The sequence below is a fragment of the Halictus rubicundus genome, chromosome 3 (assembly GCF_050948215.1).
Source record: "Halictus rubicundus isolate RS-2024b chromosome 3, iyHalRubi1_principal, whole genome shotgun sequence".
In the NCBI taxonomy this organism is placed as follows: domain Eukaryota; kingdom Metazoa; phylum Arthropoda; class Insecta; order Hymenoptera; family Halictidae; genus Halictus; species Halictus rubicundus.
Window position 1 is genome coordinate 5,192,855 of NC_135151.1, and position 17,480 is coordinate 5,210,334.

Sequence of the window (17,480 nt, forward strand, 5' to 3'; positions counted from 1 at the left end):
TTGTAATGCCTTCGCAGCTTTGTGTCGTCTATTTGTTTTTAACATAAACGCATAAAATTCGCAATCTAGTTATTAAGTATTTAATACAATGGAGAAGTACGAAGATTTTTAGAGACATCTTTTTCGACAATTACCAATAAACCAATGAGCATAAATTTGTTACAGCACCGTTCCTCTCGTTGCTGTTGTTTCCTGTCATACCGTGGCCATTAAAACTCCCTTAATGAACAGCATCATACACCGACGCGCGTTGACGCAACTTCTAAAATGTATTACGTTACACGGTGTAACTGCTACAATTGTTTACCACCGGTAAACAGAGTCGTTGTCGAATCGTCGAGCATTATTAATTAGCTACGGATGCGTGCAGATTGTTTCGCTAATTACGAGTGAATTACGAAATCGTACAGTCGCGGGCCACGGAGAGCGTCGGAACAACAGTTGTGAATTATCGCGGTGAGAACCGTTTGTTGCATGAAATTTTCATGTCCAGGCGGGATTAGGTTTCTCCGGTGTATGCGCTTTCGTCCCGGAGAACGGTCGCTTTTACTTTCTTCGACGAGCCTTTGGACGATCCGGGACGCGGAATGCGGGATAAACACGTGGGCGGTTTTCTCGTCATTTTACCGATGCCGTCGTCGCAAGCAACATCCGGCGCGGTTTAAACGACGCGATTTAGTATCACGGCCCGTTAACCGCGCGCTTCTTGCCTGCGCGCCGAGGACCGATTTCTCGATGCACGGTTAACCAGAAACTGTCTTACGTGAACAGAGAAACTGCAGTCCAACGCGAGCACGAGGTTATGCCTCGCGTGTTGCGGAAACAGGGTAAAGGTCAGGCAACTTCTCTTCGGCATCTGTGCTCAGAGCCTGCGTCGCGCCGTGTTATTTCGGGTCGCCTTTAAAAAGACTGTCCCTCGAAATGCGTTGCACGTTGTATGCACAATAAATTTGTACAGTGCTACGTCTCATTGTACAGGGTGATCGTTTGAAAACTTTCCAGCCGAACACCTCGAAAAGTATGAAAGATATTAAAGAAGTGTAAAACACGTGTCCAAGGATTTCGAAGGGGAAAGACCTTTTTTGTGGCGTTTTCAAGGTCATTTGAAGGTCAACTTTGCTTTCCAAATGGAAACATATATTTTTTATTATGGGATCTTATTGTACGTAAAAAGACCAGCAATTTTCGTTTCGGATACTTTTTTTTAACTGCGCACTAGTTTCGGAGATATTTAAAGAGAAATAGCTTTATAACTATAACAAATTTTTAAAATGTTCTCCGTTGTTTTCTAAACTGTAATACACACGATTCTCAAATTCTTAACGAACATTTTTTAAGGTATCTGTTGTTTAACAGCACCATCATGTTGGAAGTACAGAAGTTCTTCGTTTAACAAAAAATTGCCGTTTTCATCTGTTTGGTTTTCAAGACTTTCTGTTATAAGTGGGTCAATGATGTCGTCCAGTAAATTGAAATACAGATTGCCATACAAATTCTCTTGGAAAAACAGAGGACCTATAATAACATTTCCAAAAATGCATGTCCAAACATTTATTTTTTTCGGCCATTCAAATGCATTCGTCACTAAAACAAATGTTTTTAATTAGATTAGGAGTGACGTTGATCATATTTGTTAATTCCTCACAAAACTCAATCTGCCTATCAAAGTCATCTTCCAATAATTTTTGATGCAACTGCATTTGATAAGGATGATACACCAGTTACCATTGAAACTTGTCGAATTGAACTAGTAGGATTCGCAGTAAACTGTCCTATAATTTCGATTTGATCCGCTTCTTTTATGAATTTTGGCTGGTTTCTTTTTAAATTTGTCACCGATCCTGTTTGCTTAACTAATTGTAACACGTACGTATGAGAAGTATGTGTATCAGGATGTCACGCATTAAACGTAGCAGCAGTTCGACGAGCACACTCATCAGCTCCATAAATAAAAATTATTTCGACTCGTTCTTCTAAAGAATACACCATTTTATACAATTAATTGTACTACGATATAGTAGCTCTTATTACGATGATTCACACTTGACTAAATAGTACAATCTTATATTGAAAGACAGACAACATAAACAAGAGATCAATAGAGGACTATTTTGTTTTCAAACGGTACGTGCTAGTACAACTGAACAACTTTGCGTCAAAGAATTTTTACACAATAATATGCCTCGCTCTACGTTTCTTTAAATATCTGCGAAATTAGTGAAATAAGATCCCATAATAAAAAATATAGGTTTCCATTTGGAAAAACAAAGTTGACCTTCAAATGACTTTGAAAACGCTTCCCAAATAGAAAACTTATACTGCCCCCCCTCTTTCGCCCTCGAAATCCTTGGACACGTGTTTTACACTTTTTTAATATCTTTCATACTTTTCGAGATATTCGGCTGGAAAATTTTCAAATGAACACCCTGTACGTAAAAGAGGTCGCCACTGTAATTGTTGAAAAATTTATTCAGAAGATCGATTGCCGAGAATTGTTGCATGCTACGAGATGAGAAGTATCGACGAGGTAGTATAAATTTATTGACATAAACTTTTGCCAATGTATTCGTGACATTTTTCTGGTTAAAATGAGACCAAACACGACACAATTTGTATCATACTTCAGTAGTACCTCCATTATCCGAACCGATGAGATCCGAATTCTCAATCCGAATAAAACTTTTATGAGGTCTGTGTTTATTATTTGCAGCGAGATTAATTTAATATTAATTTTTGTTAAATACTACTTATTACTACCGGTACTAATTTTATCACAAAATTCGTAGACGCAACTAATACTCCATTTCAAAATGGCCACCGTCTTCAGCAATACAAGACAGTTTCGAAACGGAATTTATTACCGTGCGAAATTCATTTATATTTTGATACGTCTCAGTGAATGAATAATTAATTCTCCATACACGTACTGACAAAGTTTGGCACTTTCAACCTGGGACACCCTGTAGGTATACATGTTAATGTTCACTGCTTTGAGACACTCGACGCGTCAGATTATTATTTTACGCTGCAGGAAGATTACTTGTCGCGCACGGGTCCGTTCTGGTTGCGAAATGTACATTGTCTGTTTCAAATCTTTCGCGAGGTGAAAGTGCTCATTTACGTGAATCGATTCGCCGTGCAAATGTTCTCTCCAACTGGACGGCGTCCCTAAAATGACCCCAACAAACGTGGACCGTTCCACCATTAGGATCAACTTTCATTCTTTTTTCGCAGGGTTTTTCGCGCGTTCCGCAACGCTCTTACGTAGCTTTATTCGCGTTAACGTATCCGTTCCGGTCCACTTCAATAAACATCGACGTCGCTCGCATAATTTTGATCGATTCGAGCGTAGTATAGATCGCAAGATACGTGGTGTGTAATCTACCATCGTTGCGGCTCCGACCGGCGCGGCGCAATTCAGCAATTCCGCACCACGACAGCAGAAATAATCGTTGGAACGAGCGCAAACGTAATCTGACTTTGACGAAGAAGATTCAAGCCGAGAGTTGTGTTTTGCCCGCGGCAAAGGAACATCTCCGTTCCAAATGATCCTCTCCATCCTCTTCTGATCTCATAATAGGTAACGAAAAACATTACATATCTCTATTTCGTGCGAAAATGAAATTACGTTAAGGAGGAATGATAATCGCACAGTATTAACGAAGATTACGGAGCACAGCTAATCTAGAATCAGACCGAGGAATCGTTTAGTCTGAAAGGTCGACAGTTCACGGAGATTCGGTTCATTTGGACATGACGCGTTCTAGGATTATCATTTCCTTGCACCGAAGCATTTGATCGACGAGACGATGCCGGTATTAGCGATACTGATCCATTATAATAGATTATACAAGCTAGCTGTTTAGTTGTAAAAATAGGGGACCGCCGTCTGATGGGTCGTCGATGCTTGCGGGGTCAGTTATTTTGACATTAGCGGGGTCAAGGGTCCTTTGAGACAAAGCTTTCGGCTGGTCAACGACAGGTAAGAATATTCGTGTGACAGAACTCGTGCAACTACAATGGAACATTGTTAGGAAAATAGGGGTTCTGCGTCTGACAGACCTCCAATGAATGTGGGTTCAGCTATTATAGCGCTACTGAGGTTCTAGGGTCAAGGTTTCTTTGAAACGTAGCCTTCAGAATGCACTTGAGGAGGTACTGCGAGCAGTGGCTATACAGAACTGATCCAAACTATGCAGGCTGTCTCATCTGAAGGTAGCTATCGAAATATTTCTTTCAGTGGTGATATAAAAAATATTTTCTACACAATTTCTACGAAGTGACTTCACCGAATACCGAGTGTTACGGTAAAAGAATAATAAAAATTCGATGTAGCCTCTGTCCACTGCTGTCTCACGTTTCACGTTGTTCGACAGGACTCAAACGTGATGTCAAACGAACGCAACCATGAGTGAGAGTGTTCGAAAGTCATTGCGTTGTTCTTTTCCTCCTCTCTTGCACGGTCGCGGTTGTTTGCTGCGCCCATTTAGTTTCGCGTAGTAATTGCCGTGATTTTTATTTCCCCGCCAGAAATCGCTCAGCGAAAGGCGTCAAAACAGATAAAAAGGAGTTGACGGCACCGAAGCGAAAGGAACGCAAAGGACGACGGTTTCGGAATGGGAATCGCACATTCGATCGCGTATCATTCTCCCTTTCTATGCTTCCTCCTTCCTTATCGCGGTTAATGAGACTACCAGCGGAAGCTTACTGTAAAATCGGCGCACTGCGAACAGGTTTCTTTACATAACTGCGGTGGAACAGTTATTACTACCAGATATAAACAATTTCTTTGCTCTCGGTCTTCGATCCTTTCTCTTCTGTTCTTCGCTCTTCCGTCGGGATCAACTTCCATCGATATATTTCTTTTTCTATGTTACGTGTGACTTTACAGCTCCATTACGTCACGTGATACACGTAAATGTATTTGCGTATGTACACGCGACAAATATTATGTTCTGATTATTGGGTTTCGCGCGTTTACGACAAACCTGTACAAACATTGGAAAAATTAACACTAATCCTACCAAGCACAGAACATGTAAAAGTGAAACGTCTTATAGGAGGGAGAAGATTGGATTCAGTTTTTTGTACGATTTTTTACGAAGAAGTCAATTCAGTAATTTCCTATGAAAACGTTAGATAATTCAATAATATTAGATAATTTCAATAATTGACAAATAGAAAACCGGTCATTTTGGCCGTGGTAGGTTTAGCGTTAAAATAACTAAAGCTACTAAAATTGTTGGAGAAAGAAAAAAATTCTTAAGCAGGCTCTTGCTTTGGAAGAAAGAAAATTTAGAAATTGAAAGTGAACTAGAAAACCGGTCATTTTTACCGTGGTAGGTTTAGCGTTAAAATAACTGAAGCTACTAAAATTGTTGGAGAAAGAAAGAAATTCTTAAGCAGGCTCTTGCTTTGGAAGAAAGAAAATTTAGAAATTGAAAGTGAACTACAGAACCGGTCATTTTTACCGTGGTAGGTTTAGCGTTAAAATAACTAAAGCTACTAAAATTGTTGGAGAAAGAAAAAAATTCTTAAGCAGGCTCTTGCTTTGGAAGAAAGAAAATTTAGAAATTGAAAGTGAAATAGAAAACCGGTCATTTTTACCGTGGTAGCTTTAGCGTTAAAATAACTGAAGCTACTAAAATTGTTGGAGAAAGAAAGAAATTCTTAAGCAGGCTCTTGCTTTGGAAGAAAGAAAATTTAGAAATTGAAAGTGAACTACAAAACCGGTCATTTTTACCGTGGTAGGTTTAGCGTTAAAATAACTGAAGCTACTAAAATTGTTGGAGAAAGAAAAAAATTCTTAAGCAGGCTCTTGCTTTGGAAGAAAGAAAATTTAGAAATTGAAAGTGAAATAGAAAACCGGTCATTTTTACCGTGGTAGCTTTAGCGTTAAAATAACTGAAGCTACTAAAATTGTTGGAGAAAGAAAGAAATTCTTAAGCAGGCTCTTGCTTTGGAAGAAAGAAAATTTAGAAATTGAAAGTGAAATAGAAAACCGGTCATTTTTACCGTGGTAGGTTTAGCGTTAAAATAACTGAAGCTACTAAAATTGTTGGAGAAAGAAAAAAATTCTTAAGCAGGCTCTTGCTTTGGAAGAAAGAAAATTTAGAAATTGAAAGTGAAATAGAAAACCGGTCATTTCGACCGTGGTAGGTTTAGCGTTAAAATAACTAAAGCTACTAAAATTGTTGGAGAAAGAAAAAAATTCTTAAGCAGGCTCTTGCTTTGGAAGAAAGAAAATTTAGAAATTGAAAGTGAAATAGAAAACCGGTCATTTTGACCGCGGTAGGTTTAGCGTTAAAATAACTAAAGCTACTAAAATTGTTGGAGAAAGAAAGAAATTCTTAAGCAGGCTCTTGCTTTGGAAGAAAGAAAATTTAGAAATTGAAAGTGAAATAGAAAACCGGTCATTTTTACCGTGGTAGCTTTAGCGTTAAAATAACTGAAGCTACTAAAATTGTTGGAGAAAGAAAAAAATTCTTAAGCAGGCTCTTGCTTTGGAAGAAAGAAAATTTAGAAATTGAAAGTGAAATAGAAAACCGGTCATTTTTACCGTGGTAGCTTTAGCGTTAAAATAACTAAAGCTACTAAAATTGTTGGAGAAAGAAAAAAATTCTTAAGCAGGCTCTTGCTTTGGAAGAAAGAAAATTTAGAAATTGAAAGTGAAATAGAAAACCGGTCATTTTGACCGCGGTAGGTTTAGCGTTAAAATAACTAAAGCTACTAAAATTGTTGGAGAAAGAAAGAAATTCTTAAGCAGGCTCTTGCTTTGGAAGAAAGAAAATTTAGAAATTGAAAGTGAAATAGAAAACCGGTCATTTTGACCGCGGTAGGTTTAGCGTTAAAATAACTGAAGCTACTAAAATTGTTGGAGAAAGAAAGAAATTCTTAAGCAGGCTCTTGCTTTGGAAGAAAGAAAATTTAGAAATTGAAAGTGAAATAGAAAACCGGTCATTTTTACCGTGGTAGCTTTAGCGTTAAAATAACTGAAGCTACTAAAATTGTTGGAGAAAGAAAAAAATTCTTAAGCAGGCTCTTGCTTTGGAAGAAAGAAAATTTAGAAATTGAAAGTGAAATAGAAAACCGGTCATTTCGACCGTGGTAGGTTTAGCGTTAAAATAACTAAAGCTACTAAAATTGTTGGAGAAAGAAAAAAATTCTTAAGCAGGCTCTTGCTTTGGAAGAAAGAAAATTTAGAAATTGAAAGTGAAATAGAAAACCGGTCATTTTGACCGCGGTAGGTTTAGCGTTAAAATAACTAAAGCTACTAAAATTGTTGGAGAAAGAAAGAAATTCTTAAGCAGGCTCTTGCTTTGGAAGAAAGAAAATTTAGAAATTGAAAGTGAAATAGAAAACCGGTCATTTTGACCGCGGTAGGTTTAGCGTTAAAATAACTAAAGCTACTGAAATTGTTGGAGAAAGAAAAAAATTCTTAAGCAGGCTCTTGCTTTGGAAGAAAGAAAATTTAGAAATTGAAAGTGAAATAGAAAACCGGTCATTTTGACCGCGGTAGGTTTAGCGTTAAAATAACTAAAGCTACTAAAATTGTTGGAGAAAGAAAGAAATTCTTAAGCAGGCTCTTGCTTTGGAAGAAAGAAAATTTAGAAATTGAAAGTGAAATAGAAAACCGGTCATTTTGACCGCGGTAGGTTTAGCGTTAAAATAACTAAAGCTACTGAAATTGTTGGAGAAAGAAAGAAATTCTTAAGCAGGCTCTTGCTTTGGAAGAAAGAAAATTTAGAAATTGAAAGTGAAATAGAAAACCGGTCATTTTTACCGTGGTAGGTTTAGCGTTAAAATAACTGAAGCTACTAAAATTGTTGGAGAAAGAAAGAAATTCTTAAGCAGGCTCTTGCTTTGGAAGAAAGAAAATTTAGAAATTGAAAGTGAAATAGAAAACCGGTCATTTTTACCGTGGTAGGTTTAGCGTTAAAATAACTAAAGCTATTAAAATTGTTGGAGAAAGAAAAAAATTCTTAAGCAGGCTCTTGCTTCTTGGAAGAAAGAAAATTAAGAAAATTTAGCTTCTTAGAAAATTTGTATTTTGCATAAAGAGCCGGGGTCCATTGATTATATTTCTGCCGCAAATTGTTTTCACCGGCTATGGAATTTCTACGGTAATAGTTTTCATAATGTATGTCAGACTGCGTTGACGAGCGAACATCGGTTCTCCTTCATCCGGTTCTACCTCTTGTCTATGTATTCAGGATCTACGAGCTTGAGGTTTAGCGGGGACGTAAATCATATATTAAGCCTGCATCGCGTGGTTCATGTTAACGGACGCGTAATGTCCGATCGAGCCGATTTCTGGAGGACCAGATACAGCTGCGGCACGGCCCCCGCTGATATCTCGAGACACTGTCCGCGAGGATCGATAATTATTAACAGGAAGTTTATGTCGAGTAATTTTAATCCGTTGATACTGCGAGTTCTGCGGGATACGGATCTCGAGCACATTGTTATACAGGGTGTCCCAAAAATGTTCCACTACCTTGAAAGGGACGATTCCTCGGATCATTCGAAGCAACTTTTTCCTACGCGAAAATGTTCTCCGCGGCTTTGTTAAGTAGTTATTCACGAAAGACACGGACCAATCAGAGCGCGGTTGCAGCGGACGGATTTCGGAACGGCACTCTTATTGTTAATCTTATTAACGGCAATCTTCTTTTTATATATATAAAAAAAAATACTAACCTATATACTTCATTTGGGAAGGTATCTGTTCCCGTGGAATTTATATGAGGTATTTTAGAATCTGTATAATGAAAATTCCTCGAAAACAATTTATTTGGAACGTTTACTACGAAAGCATCTATGAGAGGAACCATCGTTTCAGCTCTGAATTACTTACATAAATATTACAATTATTATTCATTTTTATTAGGATCATTTCTTATACCTACATAAAGAAAGAAAACAAAATTTCTTCTCTTGGAGTTCCATTGATACAACGATATTGTTTGCGGTGTTCGTGTGTAAATCCAGCGATTCGCAAATGTCGACCGCGCTGTTAGCAGCCACGTATAGGTTAATTTGTGAATGGATTAATATTCGGCGGAAATGCAACCGGTCCGCGTGTATCCGAATCACTAATTAAAAGATTTACGCGATAATGCGGCGGTCGCTGAGTGCCACCACGCTCCGAGCACAGTTTTCGCAATGCGAATCGCTTATCATACGCGGTTAATGTGCAGGCTCTGTAACAGAGGCGCGAACTATAATTTAACAGGGAAGAGGTTCACGCCGAAGAGGGTCTTGATGAAAAGAATGAGGAGGAAGTCTTTAAAATTTTTCGAAGCGTAATTATAACTGCGCTTTGAGGCACGCTGTCCCGTTGTGCTATTTATCATCTAACTCGCGAAGAGTGCCGCCGTGAAACTTTCGGAATGAACGACGCTCGAAATTCTATTAAAAGTAAAAGATGTCTGTCCCGCTTCCTCGTTTTACACGGTCCGCGAAATTTTTATTAAAACCGGTTCTCGCTTGCGGTCATCGCCGGGCTTCATGAAATTTATAACACGGCAGGCTGCAGGATTGATCGATCTCGGCCGTTCTATATCGAACGACCTCGCGATCAATACCGCTATCAATGGGAGCCCGTCATTATGTACCTATCGGCACACACTCTTACGCGGCGTAAGCGTGGCAAATGGGAACCGCTTTCTACTAATTGCTTCCGCAGATTGAACTCGCGTCGACTTCTCCCGATTACAGAGTTATACTTCATTTCGTACTATCGAGCAGAGCTACTTCCGAGTATTGCCCCCCGGGTTTATTTGATCGGTCGGAGTTGCCGGTACGTATCAGCGTGTTCTCCGCAAATCGGAACGCGGATTCGGCTCGCGTCGGGAAACAAGGAGATCCGATTCCCGCGAAACTATTTTGAGATAGGTAAGACAATTCGCGGCAGCGCAGCGGCGGCTAATGTTTTATGCATTCGCGACCGAAAGCGTGTCGAAGAATTTAATTTTCCTCCAATTGTACAGGCGCTTCCGCGATCGCTACAGCGCACAGTGTCGCGAATGACCATTTTAGGTGGAAAAAAGTCAGTTTGGTGGATATAACATTCATATATTCTTCTTCCGGAATGTTTACTGATCCTAATTATACCCATAATAATTCATTTAACCAATTGCACTCGAAGCTATTTTAACTCCAAAACGAAACATTTCTTCCGACCTAGAATATTTCCGTTCTATATATTTTTTTCATGTTATACATACGAATATGGTGCCGTTTACTCGTGCAAGACCGAAATGTTTAGTAATTTATTAAATGCAAACGAATTTAATAATGTAAACAAATTTTTGAATAATGATACAGCAATTTTTAGTGGTGCCTCACACTCATCATTCGAGTGCTAAGGGTTAATAGCGATATAAGTATCGAAATCAATACGTGAAAACTCCGAACCGTAATACGGCGAAATCGTACGTTTATATTTGTTCTAAAGAAAATTATGTCATAGCAGTAGATATGAATCTTTAAGCTTCTATGCACGATATTCTATGTTAACATAAGTAAATATTTGCATCAATGTTCACAAAGTTCGTTAATAAAGTCCTTTACAATAATTTTTAGAGATTTTTTAAGTAGCAATTTTCTATTCCGGTTAGTTGACTTTAATAGAGCAGAACTAGAAAGTCTCAAAAGATTCCATCTTGACATTTTTATTGCATTAATTTCAAACTATGAGAAAGGGATTCTGACAAAAATCAGCTGCAAATATCTGCTAACCTGCCTGTCACAATTTTTTAAAATCTTGGCAACACCGTACGATGGACCGAATGGGCATTCTAGGAAAGCAGGAGAAAGTGGCTCCACAAATGATGGTAACACGGCTAGACGTTTCTTCGAAAACTTTACAAAAACTTCGAAAATAGCAGCCATTAATAAGGAACATCTTGAACGATTTTTTTCTCGAGAGATTTGTTCGCGAAACAAAATATTTATATTTATATTTATATCCTTGATTTTATATGCCCGTTACAGTGCACAAATTATTATTTCATAGTGTAGAAATAAGGAAATCATGCCTACTGCCAATTGGCATGATGTCTGAAGAAGCTCAAGAAGCTCGCAACAAAGACATAAGAAGGTTTAGGATTGGCCACACATGGAAGAATTCGCGTGTATCTGCAAACTACGGCTTAATAGCAATGCTCTTAATTACTTCTGATCCCATCATAAATTATTATAGGGTGATACCGCAAAAAAATACAAATTCGCTATCGAAAGGTGTAATGGATCTACTTTTAACAAGAACTTCCGTCTAATCCCATAAGTAACTTAGTTGATAGCGACAGCGACATTAGCGAAGAATTGTTCTTATATTGTTATATTTAGATATTATTGTTATTCTTATTTAATATTTTATTTTTTATTTATTTTTATACTTGTCTCTATAATTTACATAATATTCTTCAATACAAATATTATTTTTAAAGCTTCTACATGTGTTGAATCTTATTTCATGACCTAACACAAAATTTCAGTCGGTTTGAAGAAGCGTGAAACGATCTATGATTTTTTTCCACCTAGAATGGCCAATCGCGACACTGTACGGTCGTGGTAGGTTTGGTGTTAAATATTTACAGATTTGGGTAATAAATCGTGCGGTATATGGATCGATCCAGATATATAATAACAGAGAATTCAGATATCGGTTCAACCGAATTACCCGAACAGGTAAATATGATGCAAATTGTATTGCATTTAGCCGATCCACTTTTTTGTATTATCGAAAACCGTAGTATTCTCATAGAAATTTCTTCTTTGCATTCGTACTTCACACTCGCTCGGTTCCGAGCGCAGCGGTTTTTTAAAATTTTTGTTCCTTTCATTGCTGCTCCATTTCCAGCCGGGAATTTCCATTGGTCCACGGGGCTAAAGAGGAATTAATCAGCATTCGTGGAACACGATCGCTTGTGCTCGGTTACCGGCCGGCGAAAAGATACGTGCGGGTTGTTTAATTTCTTTTGAGAAAAGACTGGCTTTTATGCGTCCGGGGGAAAGAACGGCGCTGGGCGCCGACCTCGGGATGCATTAACCACGGTCAAGGAAGCACGATCGCAGTCGAAAGTACGAATTTCAATTACTCATCGCGGACAGGCCGCCCGAGGCTCCTTTGAGACAAGCGCGATTCTTTAAGCGGCCGATAATAGGATTTCCTCGGCTCTTTAATTCCTCGCAAGAGCGAAACTGAGTAAACGTCCCGCGCCTCGCTGAGGCGATCGATGAGCCTGCGGCCGGGCCAATGACTTACGATTTGCACGGAAGCTTCCGAGATTTTTGCACACTTTTGTACAACGAAAAGCTTTCAGGTGGTTTGGAATAATACATGTGCAAAGCCTGAGCTACCCCCTACAGCGAGCGTTCGCCGCCCCTTAACTGGCGACTGATTGAATCTGAGCTTTTATCTGATCCACCGAGTCGCCTCCTCTCGCCTTGCGATTTTTACCAAGTTTATTTACAGCCCATTTATTCACTAGCCGGTTTTAACCATTTCACCAAGCACCCATTAATATGCATTACAGTATAAAACATTATATACATAGGACTTTAAATATAATCGCTAGCCAGGAGAAGTATATCTGTTAAAATGTAATTGCATCTTCTTAAGTTACATTGAAATAACAATTTCTGTTATTTATAAGCAGCTTGTTACAAGTATTCTGCGACGGTAGACAGTTTTCTACTTGAGAACCATTTCACCAACCACCCATTAAAATGTATAACAGTATAAAACATTATATACATAGAACTTTAAATATAATCGCTAGCCAGGAGAAGTATATCTTTTAAAATGTAATTGCATGTTCTTAAGTTACATTGAAATAACAATTTCTGTTATTTATAAGCAGCTTGTTACAAGTATTCAGCGACGGTAGACAGTTTTCTACTTGAGAACCATTTCACCAAGCATCCATTAAAATGTATAACAGTATAAAACATTATATACATAGGACTTTAAATATAATCGCTAGCCAGGAGAAGTATATCTTTTAAAATGTAATTGCATCTTCTTAAGTTACATTGAAATAACAATTTCTGTTATTTATAAGCAGCTTGTTACAAGTATTCAGCGACGGTAGACAGTTTTCTACTTGAGAACCATTTCACCAAGCACCCGTTAAAATGTATAACAGTATAAAACATTATATACATAGGACTTTAAATATAATCGCTAGCCAGGAGAAGTATATCTTTTAAAATGTAATTGCATCTTCTTAAGTTACATTGAAATAACAATTGTTATGTTATTTATATTATGTTATTTATAGGCAGCTTGTTACAAGTATTCAGCGACGGTAGACAGTTTTCTACTTGAGAACAATGTTAGCACCGTTGTAGAATAAGTGTTGGGTGTATCTATAATTACTAGTTTTTCGTATGTTTTCTTCAGTAATTTATGAAATTGTACTCGTTACTATATTCTCGGTAGATATTGCGCGTAGAGGCATTACAACTGATTTGTAGTTGCTCGTGTGGCTTCAATTAAATTTCATAACGTGACCACAAAGTCATTATTCGCGACAAATATATGGCTGAACTTAAATCAGGTTTCCCTCGTTATACTTTTTACCACGATTCTACTAGTATGACTAAGAAGGACTCTTGTTTTACTACCGTGGTCTAGACTGAGTCCAATATGTTTTCGCAGATTATACTTGTACTACACCGGTTTCATTCGCGTTATGAAACCGCCTCGATCGAGTGACCGAGCGTTTTGCCATTTATTTGTACATTGAAATCCTATTACCCGTATCAATCTGGTTTCCTTGTAGATTCAAAGTACTTTTATTCTCAACATAATATCCATAGGTTTGTAATTGCCAATGTTTTCTTATTGTTTATCATTCATATATCTATGACAACAGTAGAAATATCGTATATCCATGACTCAGAAAATCGGATAGTGCAAATATATGGAAATCCAGAATAAAATTTCAAGAAAAAAAGAAAGAATAAAGAATAGTGTTCTTTCAGTTCAGTTGCGATTAAAATTCTTTTCTCACGTTTCAAGCCTCGTTAGGGATCTAGAAATAAGTTTATTATTGCCAGACTGCAGAACTTTTACTTTTATGATACAGATTGCAGTTAGTATATCGATTTCCGTAATCATGGGATAATAAACGAAAGATAAAGTAAAGCGATGTTCAGTTACTTTCACAGTATACGAGTTTCTGAAGATTTTCATACGCCACGAACGCATAAAGATTTACAATCTAGTTGTTGCATATTTTAGCTGGCATGCGTTTCTGGTGTCCTAGTTTTAAACTCATTAGGGATTGACGTGTCGTAAACTCAAGATGTAACACATTAATTCACGGGTTAGTTAAGCATTTGCATGTTGGATACAAGAGCCAAGATTATCCCCTGCCATATTTTACCCCCACGCGCAGTATACAGGAACTTGATTTACTATTTCGTGGACTAGAATGATCTTCTACAAATTTAATAATTAAGGACATTTTAACCCGCTGCTTCACAATATCGTATCATCTTTGAGGCAGAATCGTATTTTGAACGCTATGAATTTATTTCACGTTAATGTGTGCTATCAATTGTTACTGCTAAGGTAAATGAAACAACGAATGCAAACTTATTTTTCTTCCAAAGAATTATTAATGATCGGCAGCTCTAATCACTGCAGCTGTGAAAGAAATCACGATCACTATATATTTCATCACAATAGCATTACAGCCATAACTAATACATAGTATATCGTAGTGATCTAAGAGCTTATTCGTAAGGTTCCGACAGATGAAAGATTAAGAAACAACAAGAACTTTGGAATGAAGTCGTGTAAACAATGAAGTAGCAAATGTAACTACATAGTTACAGCTATCTAGGCAGATACAGCACTTCGCTGCATAATGAAAGCTTCGCGTGCTTTGTGCTACGAACTAATACCATCGGAAATGGTAGAAAATGCAATACAGAGCGGTAATTCAGGAAGCTTGTTGCATTTCATCGGTGAAACAGCATATCTTGTCCAGATGAATTCCCTGTACACCTGGACCACCTAGTTTCAATGTTAAAATGGATGAACCCGGAAGATGCACAAGCTGCCCCTATCTTGAAAATCCATACAGGATTCCTGAACCGCATTGAATTCAGTTGTATGTGTACGATAAAATACAATTTAACTATGTCGCAGATACTAGAAAAATCTATTTCTAGATTCCGATTTCCACCCATCGGTCAACTTCCAAAATGGATTTTAAATGTACAACTCATTTGCGCACCTAATATATTGAAGCACGTATTAACCCGTTAGCGCCCATTGTACTCGCTTGAGTACAGGATAACAAGATTATATTTGTTCAATTCGAACATTTGATGTGACTTTTTTACGAAATCGTTTGCATTCATTTAGTCAAGGTTTCTGAATTGAATGCAATTTCGAGTCTTAATAATAAACACCCATTATTATTATTATTATCGCCCATTCAAGCAGATTGTCGTGTTTTTTTGAAATTTTCATTTCTTCGCCATCAAGGTCATTCCAATGTCATGGTATACTAGGTCGTTGAATTCGTCTTGACACGGGCTATAATACTGTTAAGTCAAAAATACAAAGTGCCATTTAAAAAAATGAAGGTGACCTTGACAATACTATAAAAAAAATGTTTTTCGAACTTCTTTTTATTGCAATATATAGCCAATCGAAAACTGATCAACTTTTGTTGAACATATTTTTGTCAGATTATCGCAAGTACTTAAAAAATCGTGAAAACTGTTACGTGGGACACCCTGTATATATATATATATATATATATATATATATATATATATATATATATATATATCACTTCCTGTTATTTTTTTTCTATTACTGCCATATACGGATTTACTTCTAATAAATATCTAAGTACAGTTATGTGTGTTTTATTCATTTTATTTAAAAAAAATTCTTGGGCGTTAATGGGTTAACACAAAACTTGCAGGAAAGAATGAACGTGATCATTGTGATTAGCTAATATTAATCGCGTATAGCGCACGGTAGTTTCTCCGTCAATATCGCCAAGGGACAATTCAAGTAACTGATTTCTTCTTGCCACAGGAATTTTTCGAGCCGAGGAGACGCGGTTCGACCGGCAGACAGTGTATCGATCGCTTGACCCCAGGAACAATTGGCTCGGTTCAATTACGCAAACTGAATTTTCGCCACCTGCCCGACGCGAAAGTGTTGGATTATTGCTGAAAATCCTATTGACAGTGGCGTGTTCACCGCAAGGGCGTAAATAGGGCCGGCCGTGCGGTACACATACAACGTGGATAATCGCGAATTCGCCGGTGGTCAGATTATAATTAGCTAATTGCGTTCGGCAGCCGGGTGTTCTATTTTTCATAAACACGAAGCCGTCGATGCGATCGGATTTCCTGTTCTCGGCGAATCTCGGAACGATTTGAAGCCGGTATCGCAGTGTCACCGTTTAAATCAATATTTAGCTCCTCCGCGCTGCTAACCCCTTTGGTAAAACAATAGCTCTGTGCCATCGGCGCTTTTCCGTATACTTAAAAGCGCCTTATCATCACTCACGGCATTCGAGATTGCGCGGGTGAGCGTCGCGTCGCTTTAAAAGCATCGCGGCGATCCCATCGCGATCTCTGTAATCGAACAAAAGGCATGGTTATAGAGAGGGGTGGGGTGGGGGGAGAGGGGTACGGTAGTGTTATTGGATCGTGGCTCGACTTTCTTACGATCAGACTTTCTTTACGGATAGATTCCTCGGCTTAACATTCTTCACGAATGTCGTGCCGGGGAGTTTGACTCTTGGTTGTTCACTTGCTCGGAAAGGGCCCCGGCTATAAGTCACACATAACACACAGTCGTACCTGCCACGTCCGTGTGACGGGTCGACGGCGTCGTCGTTGTGCAGGACGTCGTCGCCGGGAGAAAGTTATTTGGCTCACTTCGCAAACCCTGATAGAAGTTTCACAAGAATTCTCGGTTTGCCGTAGAACAAGTACTTGGGAAACGTACGAGCCCGGCTTTACGGTTTCGCGATTGGCACAGATACGAATACGGGCACAATGAGAAAATTTCGATCGGGTATCTGGCTCCGCGGCGCACGCATCCCGCAAGAACGGTTCTCCAAGTATCGGACACGACGTGTTTTCTAACCCTCATCCGTCATTTTCGCAACTTAATGTGTCCCTCGTGTGTCGAATTGACAGAACGGCAAAACATCGGATGAAACGAAACGATAATAATTCACTTTGCGAATTATTTGATCGAGAACAAAGTAACATAATATGCGGCTCGCATATTCACATTTCTCTTCTTCTTTTTGTGGGGACACTTCAAGTCTGTTGTCTATAAAACACCACCAGAAAGCGTCAACGATTTGCTTCGCAGAATTGTACAGGAATGTAGAGCTATTCCAACAGGTACCTTCAAAAATGTTCGTTCAGAGTTTGAGAATCTTCTGTATTATTGTTTAGAAAACAACGGAGAACATTTT

At 38.3% G+C, this 17,480-nt stretch overlaps 1 protein-coding gene across 1 annotated transcript in view; it reads right to left on the reverse strand.

The window, feature by feature from the left end:
• Nucleotides 1-17,480, reverse strand: part of LOC143352479 (uncharacterized) — a 113,165-nt gene that overhangs the window by 17,608 nt on the left and 78,077 nt on the right. The gene's annotated exons all lie outside the window — the stretch shown is intronic.